The sequence below is a fragment of the Bidens hawaiensis genome, unplaced genomic scaffold, assembly GCF_021521415.1.
Source record: "Bidens hawaiensis isolate Kalapana, Puna unplaced genomic scaffold, B.hawaiensis_p1.1 tig00045644_1, whole genome shotgun sequence".
NCBI classification, from domain to species: domain Eukaryota; kingdom Viridiplantae; phylum Streptophyta; class Magnoliopsida; order Asterales; family Asteraceae; genus Bidens; species Bidens hawaiensis.
Window position 1 is genome coordinate 1 of NW_027498142.1, and position 17,060 is coordinate 17,060.

General features: G+C 34.7%; 2 pseudogenes across 1 annotated transcript; one reads left to right on the forward strand and one right to left on the reverse strand.

Annotated features, from left to right (window-relative positions):
• The first annotated feature begins 5,595 nt into the window (after nucleotides 1–5,595).
• LOC143595900 (L-ascorbate oxidase-like) lies at nucleotides 5,596–7,933 on the forward strand (annotated as a pseudogene). The gene is made up of 4 exons (XR_013146609.1): nucleotides 5,596–5,857; nucleotides 5,953–6,045; nucleotides 6,129–6,340; nucleotides 6,727–7,933. The product of XR_013146609.1 is annotated as an L-ascorbate oxidase-like (transcript).
• A 4,909-nt stretch (nucleotides 7,934–12,842) lies between these two features.
• LOC143595899 (TORTIFOLIA1-like protein 5 pseudogene) lies at nucleotides 12,843–15,041 on the reverse strand (annotated as a pseudogene).
• Nucleotides 15,042–17,060: the final 2,019 nt, after the last annotated feature.

The following is a 17,060-nucleotide window of genomic DNA, read 5'->3' on the forward strand; positions in this document are numbered from 1 at the left end:
AGAAACCAGACAAGTAGCATGATGTCAGCATGGTACACACATTAACAACGCATGGTACAACCCTGGCTTCACCAAGTCTCCTGAAAATGTAATTATATAAATGTATATTATATAATATATATATATATTAATTTTTTTATAATATACTATATATATAGTATACAATTTATTATAACAACCAAACATTTTATTAATTTTTTTTTATATATTAACATTATTGAATAGTAGTTTTATCATCTTTATATATAAACTTTTTATTGGATATATTAATCACAAGTTTACATATGTGTAAAATTTATGTACTAACAAATTTACATATGTGTTAAAAAAACATAAATATGTACAAAATTAATTTTCAAAATTGTAATCGTATATATAGATATAAAAAATGATAATATTGCACACAAATAACATTGACATACAATTTTTTTTTATAAAAAACGTTAGTTTTCTAGGGTTCCTTCTAGTTCTTAAATAATTTAAGAGTTCTGTAATGATACTCATCCTATAATATATATATATATATTATATATATATATATGGATCTTGCGAGAAGTGATATTACAGTGAGAAGTGCGAGAAGTGAGATGTATAACTCATTAATCCCTAATTTCACTCATTTTATATGATGTTACATACATATATGTAGGTTGGTTGTATTTATGTCATAATTACACATTCCAAACCTACCTACAAACATATAAATGTACCGAGCCACATTCAAACCTATGTATCTACACACATACAAACATACATACACATATACAAACATACGTACACATATACAAAACATATGTACCTACACACATACATATGCACCTACACATAAGAAAGAGAGTGAAATTAGGGATTAATGGAGTTACACCTTCACTTCTCGCTGTAAAAAAACTTCTGAAATGATCCAATACCTATATATAAATATATATATAAATTGCGTTTTACAATATGCTATTTTGACATGTTTATATGCACATGTTAGCAACATAATATAAGTATGAGGTATTGATCAAGAAACCGCGAAAAGGGATTGTGCAACAAATAAACAAAGAAAGATGCAAAAATGGTAGCTGGCGTGAAATAACTATTCGGCATAAAATAATTAATCTTATGTTAATTAAACGTACATGCCACGTAACAAAATATTGTAGCGTATGAATGACAGATGCCTGGTGTTTGATATGCCTAGTGGCATATCATACGTCCATTTGGCAGTTTTGCATAGTTTTTAACGACTTTAAAAGGATTTTCTCATGGTTTTCAAACATGACTCACCTTAGAGACTAGAGAACTAGGGCTGTTCAAAAAGCCCATGGCTCGCGCGAAACTCGCTCAAAAAAAGCTCGAAAAAGCTCGATTCTAAATGAGCTCGACCCGATTTCTAAACGAGCCGAGCTCGAGCCAGGGTCAATTCGGCTCGTGGCTCGGTCTTGGCTCGACTTGTTAGCTCGGCTCGTTGTCTCGTTTAGATTAAACCCTAAATTTTAATATTTATATATATTAATATCATACCAAGAAATAAATAAATAAAAATTATACATATATTATGTCATTCGATACCTAAAACCTTATAAAAGAATAACGTAAATAAAACATATAAATTTATAAATTCTCTAGCTTATAAATTTTATATAATATGTATGTTACAATTATATTTTTTGTATTTTATATATCAAAATTTGTAAAATAAAAAATAAAAAATAAAAAAAATTTTAAAAATTAAAGGAGCCCGGCTCGACGAGCTCGAGCTCGGCTCGAGTTTTAAACGAGCCGAGCTCGAGCTCGATTTTTCAGTTCGATAAAGAAAACGAGCCGAGCTCGAGCCAGCTCGATTAATTTCGAGCTCGAGCACACTCTGGCTCGACTCGGCTCGTTTACTGCCCTATAGAGAATAAACAAGAAGAAAGAAATCAGAGGAAAAGGATTCTAACTTCAAATTCAATCAATTGTTTCTTAAAATCACGTCGTCTCAGTGTGCCTCGTGAGTGCGGGTGTGCCTAAATCACACGTGATCACAAGTACTAGGGTGCAGATGAGGCGAGCTATTCACGAGCTACTCGAGAGCGACTCATAAAAAAGGATCGAGCCAAGCTTAAATGAACATGAGCCTAAAAATAAGCCAATGATCTCTAGTCCAAGTGCTTATTAGGGTTAGGCATCCAAAAACTTCAATTTAATAGGGGGGGGGGGGTTGTCTTGGGTTCAAGTCACGTGTGAGACAAAAAGAAAATAAAAAATAAGGGGCTCAAGTTGGGTCAGAAGGTTTTTCTTACCTATGAGTTTCTTCCTGAGTGTGGAATGGAGATGATCGGGTGGGTCAGTGGCCCTTCAGTGATTCAAATTGGTCGTTCAAAATAAATAAATGAGATTGAGCTCGAACTTCATTTATCAAGTTCGAGCCGGCTTGCGAGCCTAAACAAGTATTTATATATATAACTTTTATAACACACACACACATATTGTATAAAATTTATAAATATATAAACATCAATTAATAAGGTAAACGAGTCAAGCTTGAGAAATCAAAGACCGAAACGAGTTGAGCTCGAGGTCTGTGTAAATTCAACGAGTCAAGCCTAGTCAAATTCGGGCTCAGCTCGGCTCGTTGCATTGAAACGATCCACACCTTGGTTTAGGGCTTATGTATGTTTGCTCAATTCGAGACTTAGAAAACATTTGTGTTTGTTAGTTACAATTAGTTATAACGCATTATTAATAAGACAAAGCTGGTTACAATATCAGATTATTTAATTTAAATATTTGTACACGTATAATCACAAACCAAAGACAAAAGTCAATTAAAAATTAATTGTCGAACAATCAATGTTCAATCAATTCAACTATTTTAAATGTATCATATATGTTAAATACAAAACTAAGTACCACCCATCCCATATTATCATATATCGTATTTCGTATCTCTCAAATGTAAACCTCAAAGTCCTCAACACCTTCATTGGTTGTTTTAGAACAAAACAAATCGCGTGGGCATATTTTAATCCAGGTCATTTTTCTACATATTAAAAAATGTTTATACGATAATAATAATAATAAGATGTTTTAAAAAGAAATCACCGATCTAAAGTTAACTTAATAATTTAATTATCAATAAAGAATGTTGCCATTTCACACATTTGGGTTGCTTTAAAATGAATAAAGAATATAATATGATTTCCAGACGCAATACGCGTTACATCCACTACATAGATTTATTTATTTATTTATTTATTTATTGTTTTCTCTGGTTCACTTTTTCTTTTCCAGAAAAAAGTTGCATTCTCATCCTGAAGAATCACTTTACTTTTCATAATATGTTATTAATTAACAATAATCATTTTTTTTACACTCATTTTTCATTAAAAACATATGCCACATTTAACTATCTATTAAATGTGAAATGAGCAAAAAGTCGTTACTGGGTCCATCTGACCGGTCGGTCTAATACAAAAAAGTGTTTTATTTTAAGTCGAATTCATTTTGAGGTAATGTCCATTGTTAATGTTATATATGCTCAAATAGTCATATATAGTAATATCTATTTTATAAGTTACTCCATTATGTATCTAACTTTATCTATAAATACCGTAATAATATTATAAACGATAAAAAAACAAATGAGTATTCTACATCAATTTTTTCGTTGTATGAAATGTTTTGAAGCTAAAAATGATATGGATAAAACCGTGTACGCGAACTTAGACATCCTATAATTTTTTTTTGCCACACTTGTGATCTTGATAAAAGAAAATTAATTTTTTAAATAGTTTATAAACATCTTACCTATTTTTTTTTAATAAAGTTTTTATGTGTTAATGGTAGTCCATGTCTCGGAATTGAGCTCGAGTCGAGCCAAGGCCATTTTGAGCTCGAAAGTCGAAAGTTATTCAAGCCAACTCTATTCCAAATACTAAACCGAGCTAAAACCTTGATTTTGAACTTCGCTCAGATATAAACTTAGCCATCTTCATTCGAACTCAGCTTGAAATTTGTAGGAGTCGGTTGAGTTGGGCTCGAACTTATACAAGCTATTTTTGAACGAGTTTTTTCAAGTTATTTTTCTATAAGCAATTTCGAGTCCGATAGACACGTGTCCCACATAATCAGTAATCTATTTGGCAATATGTAACTATAGCGTTATAATACAATTTCCTTTTAAATAACTTTAAGCAAGTTTAATAAGAAATCTTCGAATTATATCATATTCAAAATTTTTTTTTTGAACAAACAACAAACATAAAATGACTAGGTATCTCGTATGGAATGACCCAATGACAAAAGGCAAACCACCAGCTAGCCCAACACATCTGTACGGAGCCCTTAAGCGTTACATCATATTCATATTCGAAAGTACCTTAGCATAATACTATAGTATCTTTCTTTGAAACCATCAAAAGTTGACCGATGCAAAATATGGACGTGATCAACGATAGGGCCGTTCATTTATAAATTACTTAATTATTCTCAGTCCCATAAATATATTTTTTTTAATGTTTTTGAAGTAACGTATTCCGAGTTTTAGTCATAGAGTAGAGGCGTGTTAGAAAATGGATTTATCAGAAATTTCTGCGTTGGACAAATTATAATCTCATAGTGGAAAAGCGGCTATATTTTTTTGGCATTATGCAAACCAACACCAAAATACTTAAATAAAACATGTAAGTTTTCTTTGGAAGATATAAGAATATTTCACCAAGTGTTTTTAAAAGGGCATCCGTAGGTAAGTTTCACTTTCATCACTAATGTTATTGCGCCAAAAACCTCCAAACATCACTATGCTATGCATAGGGTGAATTTGATCATATTTTGGCCAACACGTTTTTCCCATAATAGTGTGTTTTGGGATAATGGATTCGTCAATGGACCAATCAAATCTCCTTCTTTCTTTTTTATCAATTACTTTAAATAATATGCAATCAATACAATGGACTAACTATCACGGCTAAAATTAGAAAACCCCCTACGTGTCTACGTAACGTTGGTGTACCATAAAAATGAGCATTTTAGCCCCTCTGTTATGGATGCCCTAAATGGACCTACTGAAATCATCTACATTCTACACATTATGTACAATTAAATACTAATAAAGGATCTCACTTGGGTTCGTCGGTTATGACACAATCGATTAAATACGAATCGATCGTTGGACCGAGCTATCAAAACTTATATAGCTGTAACTTATTACAGAATCTCATATTCTATTTCAGTTTTATTTATTTTGCTTACATTTCAAATTCGAATGCACACATTTAATTATAACTTATTATAGAGTTACCAAGTTTTTGAAAACGCTTCAACTAATAAAATATAAAAGTATAAAACACAATGTGCAAACACGTAAAAAGAAATTTGTTTTCACCATTTGTGAACTCGTCGACTGACTCTTCCTATATATTCAAAGTCATACCTGGTACACAAAAGTAAAACTACGACTTTCAGATTTATATAATACCAGTATACACATTATAATATAATTTTACTGGAAACACCGAAGCAGTTTCCACCCCAGCCACCACCCTTGTCTATATATATATTCTTCTAATAGATCTCACAATCTAAAACCAACTCATGATTTCAAAATTCAAACCCATTCACTTGAACATGAAGAATTTAATATTAATATGTGCTTCATTGCTACTTATTTTAAGTCTACTCTATAGTGGAAGCCAGGATTCGACATTACAGATGGGAAGTTAAGTACGAGTTTAAATCACCTGATTGCTACCGGAAGCTAGTCATAACTATTAATGGAAGAAGCCCCGGTCCCACAATATTAGCTCAGCAAGGGGACACTATTGTTGTTGATCTCAAGAACAGTTTGTTGACTGAAAATGTTGCCATTCATTGGCACGGTATCCGACAGGTAATTACCCGATAGATTTAAGTTATATATTTATAAGTTAAATATTTAGGGGTTTGAGGTTTTAATGGATTTGTAAATTGTGATTGGTTTTGTAGATTGGAACTCCATGGGCTGATGGAACTGAAGGGGTTACTCAATGTCCTATTTTACCTGGTGACACTTTTAGATATAAGTTTGTTGTTGATAGGGTAAGTAATTAAGTTATTCTCCAAATATTATGTTTGCAGATCTTGGGGTCATAACATTATTATTTATATAATATAACATGCAGGCGGGGACATACTTGTACCATGCGCATTACGGGATGCAACGAGAGGGGGGTTTATATGGATCGATTCGGGTGGCTTTGCCGGCCGGACAAGTTGAACCATTCTTTTATCATTACGATAGAAGCATCATTCTTAACGATTGGTATCATAAAAGCACGTATGAACAGGCTGCCGACTCTCTTCCATCCCATTTCAATGGGTCGGTGATCCTGAGGTAATTTAATTATTTTAGAACAGCTAACTCACACACCTCTATTTAATCTAGCATTAAATCTATAGTTTTGTTTGCCATGAAACACCTTTGACTGAAAGAACATTTTTTATAAAACATCTTGACTAAAAGTTGTATTATAAAAATATCTTTTATGAATACTACAAATTTCTTTCATCAGTAGCTCATTTACAGGAATCCAATGACTTATCTACACTTCAAATTTACAATCACAACTTATTATAAAAATGAAATTCTAAATGATATCTTACTTTTATGACCACTCATGATACACTAAAAATCCAACACAGATCTGTCTTCTTTCTAATATATTTTATGATATTACTTTAAATTTTATAAAAACTAATATTTTATGATTTTCCTTTCAGTCATTGTTGATGCAAGGAAAAGGAAGATTCAACTGCAGTAGACCCGGGATTGCGGCTAATCAATGTAACGCCACACATCCCGAATGCTCACCGTACGTTTTCACAGTCGTTCCCGGGAAAACGTACCGGCTTAGGATCGGAAGCTTAACGGCTTTGGCCGCCCTCAGTTTTGAAATAGAGGGACATAATATGACGGTTGTTGAAGCCGACGGTCACTATGTAGAATCGTTTGTGGTAAATAATCTCTATATTTACTCGGGTGAAACTTACTCGGTTCTAGTGACCGCGAATCAAGACCCATCAAGGAATTACTGGGTCGTGTCGAAAATGGTGAGTCGTAACAACACAACCCCTAATGCTTTGGGTATATTTAATTACTACCCAAACCATCCCAGCAGGTCCCCACCAACTATTCCACCAAGTGGGCCCCGGTGTTGAATCTCGAGTCAACCAAAGTCTTGCTATCAGATCCCATTCTGACTACATACATCCAGTGCCTCAGACATCTGACAGAGTCATTATTCTTTTGAACACTCAAAACCAAATCAACGGGAGTGTCAAATGGTCGATTAATAACATCTCGTTTACCCTTCCACATACCCCGTATCTCATATCGCTTAAACATAACTTACTTCACACGTTTGAACAAACCCCACCACCCGATACTATCAACGGGTATGAAGCTTATGACATTAGCATCCCCCCTCCTAATGTTAACGCGACATCTAGCAATTCTTTGTATAGACTAAAGTTTAACACGACGGTAGATATTATTCTTCAAAATGCGAACATGATCAATCCTAATAATAGTGAGACGCACCCGTGGCATTTACACGGGCATGATTTTTGGGTTGTCGGGTATGGTGATGGAAAGTTTAATGCTTCAGAGGATCCAAAGAGGTACAACTTAGTGAACCCGATTATGAAGAATACAGTAGCGGTCCATCCTTATGGGTGGACCGCTTTGAGGTTTGTAGCGGATAACCCGGGTGTATGGGCGTTTCATTGTCATATTGAGTCACATTTTTACATGGGTATGGGAGCAGTGTTCGAAGAAGGTATTGAGAAAGTGACAAGACTTCCCACATCTATCATGGGTTGTGGTGATACCAAGAGATTTATTAAGCCATAGAAATTATAAAAATTGGTTACATTTTTGTAAAAGTATTCTTTCATATTTGATTTAATCGTCAATATAGCATTGACGTGTTATTATGTGTAAAGATTTATAGTCACATTGATTATACAAAAGTTTGGATTTATAACTCAGATTGTGCAAAAGTTTCAAGTCATTTTAGTAAACCAATCACTAGTAGGTTACAAAGGCTCGTTTCACGTGAATTGAAATCATTGTTTTGCATTACTATAACCAAAAAATGCTGGTATAAAAAAAGAGTTTGGAGTTAGGACTGGCTTTGAGACCATTCCTATGGGTTTTTAATAGGCCTATTTCCGATAAGAACTGACAAAACAATTAAACAATGCACTTGAATATATTTTTTTTTATATATACCATTTGTACAATCGAAATCCGAGGGAGGCCGTAGGTTTTTAACGACGACAAAAAGAAAGTAACCCTTACTAAAAAAAATTTGTTAACCTCTAAAACAAAAAATAAATAAATAAACATTTTAAAATGACAAATTGAAAATAAATAATATCATCTTTTGTGTATTGACCGATAATATCTTACATTTAAAAATCTCAGCCAACAGTCCGACCTTTCGACTATTTTTCTTTCAATGGATCTCCGTTTAAAAAACAATTAATGTTCTTAAGTGTTTTTCCGAATTTCAAACAATGTTTCAGGGGTTTTGATCGGAAAAAAGATACGGGTCGACTGATGTAAAACTTATCTTGAAACGTTGATTCAAATGGCTTGAATTTTTATAATTGAAAATTCAAACACCCGAATTGAAACATTGTTTCTTCGGTTGAATCACCTTTTCGAGATAAGTTTTACATCAGTCAACTCGTATTCTTCTTTCGATCAAAAACCCTAAAACATCGGTTTGAAATTCGGAAAATAAAAAACCTAACGATGTTAAGTGTTTGTTAACGGAGGTCCATTGAGAGAATAATAATCGAAATGTTAGACCGTTGGCATAAATTTTTAAAAGTAAAGTTATTATCGACCAATACATAAAAAATACATAAAAGATATGATTATTTATTTCTAATTTGCCTTTTAAAATCTAGTTTTTTAACACATTAAAAACAAGCAGACGTGAGACAACCCATTATTGGTTCTACCCATTAAGCCTGCCTAAATTAAGCCTGATTTAAAACTAAATGAGCCCATTAAATTTACACAAGACTTAAGTCACTTAAATTAAGCCCGTATGCCTAGTCAAAGTCTACATCTTTTACTCTACCCAGCCGGCTAGCCCTCACTCATCTTCTCATTTTATTTTTATTTGCTAAAAGTTGTAACTTTACATAACTTTATAATGGATAGTTGCTACTTGCTACTTTTGTTATCTTACTTGAATTTGATTATTTGTTTGAATTTAGAATGTTAATATGATTATTAAACTTTTAGTTTTGCTACGTTCACAATAGCTAATACACACTCATTATGAGATTTGAACCTCAAAGGGACTTTTCCAACACGTATTGATACCACTAGGTTAAGCACTTCAGCAGAAAATTGTATGTATTCAATTGATGACTTGTACTTATTCAACATATGTATTTAAATGATGACTTGTACGTATTTAAATATGTATTTAAAATATGTATTCAAAAAATTGATACGTATTTAAATTGATGACTTGTACGTATTTTGTTTGATTCGAATGTCACATTTCAATTTTAGGGAATGTGAAAAGTTATTTCAAAAGGAAATTTTGAGACCTTGAATCTTTATCTTCAAATGATACCCATGAGAATTTTTTTAAGGTTTATGTTGTAACATTCGGAAGGAAAAGTGGAAAACCAAGGGCATATGGGACCAAACGTCCATGTCGACCAACGGCCCAAGGTTTTTCACAAGTGTTTAGTGATAAAGCAAGATGTTTTTGTCACGCATGGTTTAATAGTTATGGAAATTGATTAGGGTATATAAATTGACGGAGCATTTTACTTGTATTGCTACTTGTTTAAGAAATAATTTGGAAATCACACTGAAGGTTTTAGTAGATGGAATAAAAGAAAGTAGAATTATTCAGAGGTAGGGGGATCAAACCTCACTACCACCAACTTATATGGGAGATATGAGGGATGACCCTGGCTTGCCAGGGTTCGAGTCCTGATCTCACCCGGTTTTACCGGCTCCTTGCTGTCGTGCCGTTTGGCGGGCGTGGGGGTCGGGTTTTATCCGGTGAATCCCTCAACAGGTGGACCGCTAGGGGCTCCGTCCGTTCGGACTAGTGGCCGGCTAGTAGCCAATGGGGGCTGCGTACGGGGTACCCAGCGTTACTTAGTTGGCCATTCAAAAAAAAGATGGAATAAAAGAAAGTAGAATTATTCATCATGCAAGCGATATTAATAGTTTGGACAACAACTTAATTATTAATGTAATGATTTGCTAAGACAAGATCAATTGATACATGTTTTCTTTGAAAACAAAGTAATAAGCAAAAGTATGAACATCAACTTTGATTAAGTTTTTCGATTGCTCTTAAGAAAATTTATTGAACCAAAGATCATCTTCTAATATTAGGTTACAGAAGGCTCTTTAACTAGTGAAATTTTATTTGAATTATTACAGATTTTAGAGCAAAGTGAAACAATTTGCACAAGAAGCAGGTAATAATATTACTAGGAGATCAAGTTAAATTAATTATGGTTTTGTGTTTTACTTGCAACTTGATTACCTATATTTTAGGCTTTACCAATATTTTACCACATGCTCTTCAAATGATAGATCAAAAGCTTTGTTGAATGCAATCTTATTGATTAATCTGATTACAACTCTTAATTTTTATTTATTAGAAACGTCTTTATTTACATATGGATTTATATATATATTTTTTTTGAAAGAAAACTTTTAATGCAATCTTATTGATTAATCTGATTACAACTCTTAATTTTTATTTATTAGAAACGTCTTTTTTTACATATGGATTTATATATATATATATTTTTTTTGAAAGAAAACTTTTATTAACAATCAGCCCGCCAACTCTAACTCCAAGAAAGAGAAAGAGCTGCAGCAAACCAAAGCCTATTACATCACGTCGAATTTACACCACGAATTACAATCTATACAACCCTTTTTATATCTACATCTAAACCAAAGGAAGCTCAGAATTTTTATCTCTGCAACCACTTCCGTAACATTCAAATTTTTATTCTAAAATATGCGATTATTTCTTGCTTTCTAAATACTTCACAACGAGATGAACATGATCCCCTGAAACGCTATCTTCTTCAGCCCCACCGATTTATGCATGGTTACAATATCTCGAACTGAAAACGCGAAGATGTTTGGTATACCACACCAAGAAGTTATCGTTTCCCAAATTCCGGTTGCAAATATACATCCCGAAAACAAATGCACTCCCGTTTCCAGGATATGATCATAAAAACGCAATTTTTTTCTCGGTACATGAATATTCCTTCTTTCTAAAGGCTAATGTTGTAGCAATTCTATCCATCTCCGCTCGCCAAACAAATATGTTTACTTTAGTCGAAACCCATTTATACCACTCTAAGACAAACGCGGCCTATGTTGATCCTCCTTCTGAAGCCAATGCTTAGCCGACTTGACTGAAAACACCCCCGAATCATCCACTAACCAATTCCAAGAATCCAGAGCATCTAAAAAGTGATACTGGCAATAATATCCAGGCATGATTCTTTCTCAACCCGCACATTAGCAATCCTAGAAACACTAACTTTATTCCAAAAACTCGAACCATCAGCTAGTGAATCACATCGCTTCGCAACCATGACCAACTTGTTCTTTTCTAGTTTAAATAAACTAGGGAATCTATCTTTGAATGCTTTTTCACCTAGCGAAACATCAATCCAAAACCAAATGCTTCTCCCATATCCCAACTTACCTTTCATCAAATCGTTCATACTACGTCCTTCAACCTTAGTATTATACCCATGCTTCACTAGGTTTTTCCATGTTCTTGTTAAACAATTATTAAGAGACATCACTTATCACTCCCCATTTCTTTTTTTTGTAATGAATAGAGTCAATAAGGTTTCTCCACAACGTGCATGCCTCCACTCTATATCTACACACCCACTTAAGTAACAGCAAACTATTACTTATATCGAATCTCTTCAACCCCAAACCTTCATTCTTCTTTGTACGTGATCTTATCCCAAGCAACCCAATGTATCTTCCGTACCTCTAAGTTCCCACCCCATAGAAACTTTTATATTATAGCTTCCAAATCATTAATAACCTTCACCGGCGCCTTATAAATAGAAAAGTAATACATATGGATTTATATATCATGACATTAAACGGTTAACATGAGGGCAATTAAATTAACCCAAAACAGCCAAGAGAAAAAACCCGTGTCATATATCGTCACTATTCTATTATTTATTTCTAATGATTTGGTAGATTATACTTTTATTATTTGATCCGACTAAATCCATTCCAAAAAAATCTATAATCAAGTGACAGACATCCCAACACCGAATATTAGTAAATGAAAAAAAGTTTTTGGGCCTCACTTCCCGTCCATTTTGACTTGTCCGTTTGTTTTGCTAGACATAAGTGAACTAAGAAAACTAGGGAGTGTCAAATGAAACTTACAATTACGAGATGAAACACATAAAAAGGAAACAAAAACAATCGAATCAAAAATAAGATCTCTATAATCTTCACGGGAGCAAAAAATATCCTCGTTTCGACAAATACTTGGTGATACATAAAAAGCAAGTCCAATCATTAACTTTAGTGTACATTTATGTCCATTTAAGAATCATCACATGTATCCCCCCGGGTGAAAGCATACACTCGAGTAGGGGCTCATGACTGTGCTTGACATGCTACCAGTATGCTGATGGCAAATCATGTGTCTGGTTTTGAAATAACTTAAAAAGTAGTTTTTTCTTGCAGGGCATGACTTAAAAAGTAGGATCCTTAAAGAGTATGCATATTCATTGCATTTAGACTTCATTTTCTTAAAATACAAACGCATCAATATGTCATTTTACAAGTTTCATTTAATCTATTAATGTCGAAACCAATCTGATCCAACATCATAATCAGATAATGTGGAAATTCATTTCTTACCTTAGCAATAAAAAAAACTCATGATAATTGTAAATTTGTAATATCAACATATATACACAATCAAAGCTTCTCCAAATTCACACTCTCCCGAGCCTAAACGGTTGCGGTAACACTAATACGTGGAACAAATCCGGTATCAAAATAAATCCGGCAAAAGATATTGCAACATAGCAAGGCATGAGATATACTTGTGAGTTAAATCTCAGAAACCCCATGGTGAACAACAGCCAATGGATTCTTGATTAACCCTTGACGCCTGAATCCACGGTTTTCTCGGTTACATGATTCGAGATTCATTATCTTACCACTCATCTGGCTTCTAGTATTTGAATGTTGAGTTTCTGTTTTCATCCAGAGCTTGGAAGTCAAAAAGCCCGAACCAGGTAACTTGCAGCACCCGGGTTGTGTGGCTTCTGGATGTGACAACCTTCCAGTTGACCTCGCTAAGTCAAACGAGATCTCATCAAGTGTTAACTCTAGACCATGCACTCGCGTCTCCAGTGCTCGCATCCCCGTCTCGGAGCTTCTTGTAAATTTCTATAATTTAAACAATAACATTATTCAACTATTCAAGTACACACATAAATCATATAAGCACAACAACAATTAACCTACCGAAAGAGGCAAATTACCTGAAGCATATCAAGCAGATTAGACTGTCGGGTTTCGATTTGAACTAAGTGATTACAAATCAAAGCTAATTCCTCAGAATCCTTCTCGCTTCTGTGAATAATGTTGCTCTCTGCAACAGTGGTACTTCGGCTTGCACTGTGACATTCAGATTCATACACTTCTTCAACAATCTCTTGTTTCATTTCCGGTTTTACAAATTTGTTATTGATATGATTATCATTCACAGACGGTGGACTTGCAGGACGAACAACAGCAGTCATAGCTGGCTTCTTTCGATCCAGCTTCCTAAACATCGCCGGGCCAGTTTTCTTGTTACCATTTTCCAACGCAATTCGGCTCGTCCCAATTCTCTTATTAGTCATTTGCCCAATTCTTGGTTGATTTCCATCACTAGCAACTTTAACAACCAGATCACACATTAAAAGTTTAATTGCTATAGATCTCTAATCCAACATTAATAATAATACAAGATCTATTAATCTAATACCTATAGAAGCCGACTGCGATTCCGAAAGCGTTAACCCCTCCTCCTGCACATCCGGAATCGCCTTCCATGCTTCAATCATCCGACTCATTGTCTCCCTAACAATCTTCACCTTATCAAACCTCTTCGCCTCAAACGTCTTCAAACACGCCGCCTTAAACTCCAACAACAAACCCCTCTCCACAACCGCCAACGTCTCTAACGCCTCGGCAGCCGATTTCCTGACACTCCAATCCTCACTCTTGACCACAAACTCAACCAACACACCCACCAAACCCTTCACAACAACCGGACTATCCACCGCACCAACGCCAATCACGCTCCCTAAAACCGACAACAAAGCCGCCTTCGCCTTAAACCCGTCACACTTCAACAACTTCTCAATCCTCAATACCGCTCTCCTCAAGTAACCAATATCATGATCCGGCGCGCCGACTATAGCCGCGGCTAAACACAGAGCCGCGCCGGTCTGAGAATTTAAATCCTGTTCTGAAACCAAAGCATCAACTAACGGTTTAGCAACGGAGGTGAACGGAGGTTTGGTGACGTGTGATGCGATTGATCCGGTGGCGGAGATGCAGGCGGATCGGACGGCGGAGTCGGGGTCACGGAGGCGGCGGAGGACGGCGGAGATGAGTTTGGATAAGTGGGGGGATAATGTGTTGCCGTGGGATTGGGATAAGGTGGAGATTAATCGGACGCATTGTTTACGGACGGGTGATTTGTCGGAGGAGTCGGTGGCGGAGATGGAGGATAAGAAGGGTGGGATGAGGTGGTGGTCGAGGGTTTTGGCGATGGATTCGAGTTCTGAAGCGGCGGCGGAGTGGGTGTCACGGTCGGAGAGTTTGTGGAGGCAGGTGAGGACTCGGGTTTTGAATTCGCGGGTGGAAGGTGGTGGTGACATTGTGAGAGTTGTTGGTTGGTTATTATAATGGAGGTGGTGGTGTGTCTGGATTTGGATTCTCCGGCTGCATTGCCGGTGGTGGTGTTGGGTTATGAGTTATGACTGACACGGTTTATCCGAGCAGTGCAGTTGGTTTATATAATAAGGAGGAAGTGGGTTTAATACGACGCAGGGAAAATCAGGGTAAAATGCTAATGATATGCTGCCGTTATTTTCGGTTTATTTTTTATCTGGTGAAATGGTAAACGGTGTCGTTTTTCTTTGACCACCTCTTTTCATCAATATCTATGAATATGAATTTCCTTTTTTTAGTTGCTAATTTGTTTCCTCCAAAATTTACATGTATGTCTTAAATAAGACTAGATGCTATAACTATTGAGATGAAGGGTCAGTGGAACTGAAAAAAAAAAAATTCTGATTACAACCCTATGTCAGAATTTATAGGACGATCGGGTAACAAAAACATTGAGCTTTTATGTGTTGAATTGACTGTCTATAAACTATAGCTACCGATTTTTTAGTTACACTTATCTCAAATTTAAGTTCAATTAACAAATATTTAATTGATTTTATAACTTAATAGAACTGAGAGTGATGACAATTTGCATAGAAACTAAAATTTTGTGTAATATTGTATATCACACTAAAGTTAGAGAAATGGTAAGCATAACAAGAAAAAAAGTCAGACTGTCAGAGAATCAATCACTGAGGCAAGCATCCAAGACTTAGCTCGGTTATACACCAATGGATCAACACAAAACTGATAAGAGGATGAATTTATGCGTGTAATCAATTCAAAGAGACGACGAGAAACGGATAATGGTGAGGTATTCGTTTACACATGTTCGAATAAAAGAAAACAATTTAGTCTAGAGATGTGTATTTTGAAAAGATGGGAAGATGGGTGCAAAATGCGGGCTAATATGTTAGGGTTGTAAGCAAAAAGTTCAAGGCCGAGAATGAATAAGATTAAATAAATTAAACGAGAGCAAATATACTCGAACCCTACCAAATTCAACATTCGGCCCTCCAACCAAATACCATTCTTAATATTTTTGTTGTGCAGCTATACAGGGTCACCGATAGAAAAGGATTGGGGCAAATTAAAATTCTCATATTATACGCTCTATATAAATTTTAAAAGTCATGGGATCACTTGACCTCTATTTGCATATGATATATGTTCACGACGTGTGCAACGATAATATAATTAGTGTGCATTGTCAAAGATTTCAATTCCTTTGATTGAATTCCTTAGTAGTTTGAAAAAAATATTGAAAGTATTTCTCATAAACCCAATTTGAGTTTACTAATTTTCTAATTCATTATTCAAATTCTATGAACCAAAAAAATATATAATTTGGGTACATACATTTTTTATGTAAGCGTATTTTAGGAATCTACTTATTTTACACCAAATAATGTATGTTAAATAAATAATCATAAAAAATGATGCTATCTTATAATATTATCAGAATAATATTTCTAAAAAAAAAAATATTTCTAAATGATTATAACAATAATTGTAGCATCCTTCTTCAATCACATGTTAGTGACAAGTGTTAGCCTTGTGCTTTGTGTTTCAAAGGATCGAAGGTGAAGGGCAATGATCAGCATTGGTGAACTTGGAAGCAACCCATATTTGCTTATAATCAAAGATTTCGTTCATTTCTTTCCAAGGGCTTTTTAAGAGTAGACCCTATAGTCAGTCACAAAGTGTTTTAACATTATTTGAAGACGTGGTAATTATCATTCCTTGTGTTGAAAGCATAGGCGGAGTTAAAGCCAAGCACGAGGTTGAAGAAAGATCTCACCCAACTTTGACTTAACATTAAAAAATATATAATTATTTTATAAAACATTTATGCTATAGGACCTTTTCGGCTAGCACGCTAAGTTAAGAATTTAAGATTAATCACTTGGAAAACGCGGAGCTTCCTTCTCGCTCGTTTGTCTTAACAAGTTAAGCAGATTCCAATAATTATAGGCTTTTCATATCACTGGTGATCAAACCCGGATGCCCTCATGATCGAACTGGAAATCACAAATATCACATTCTTCATTCATTGACCCACTCATGCCCACTTTAAAATGTTGTGAGTGGG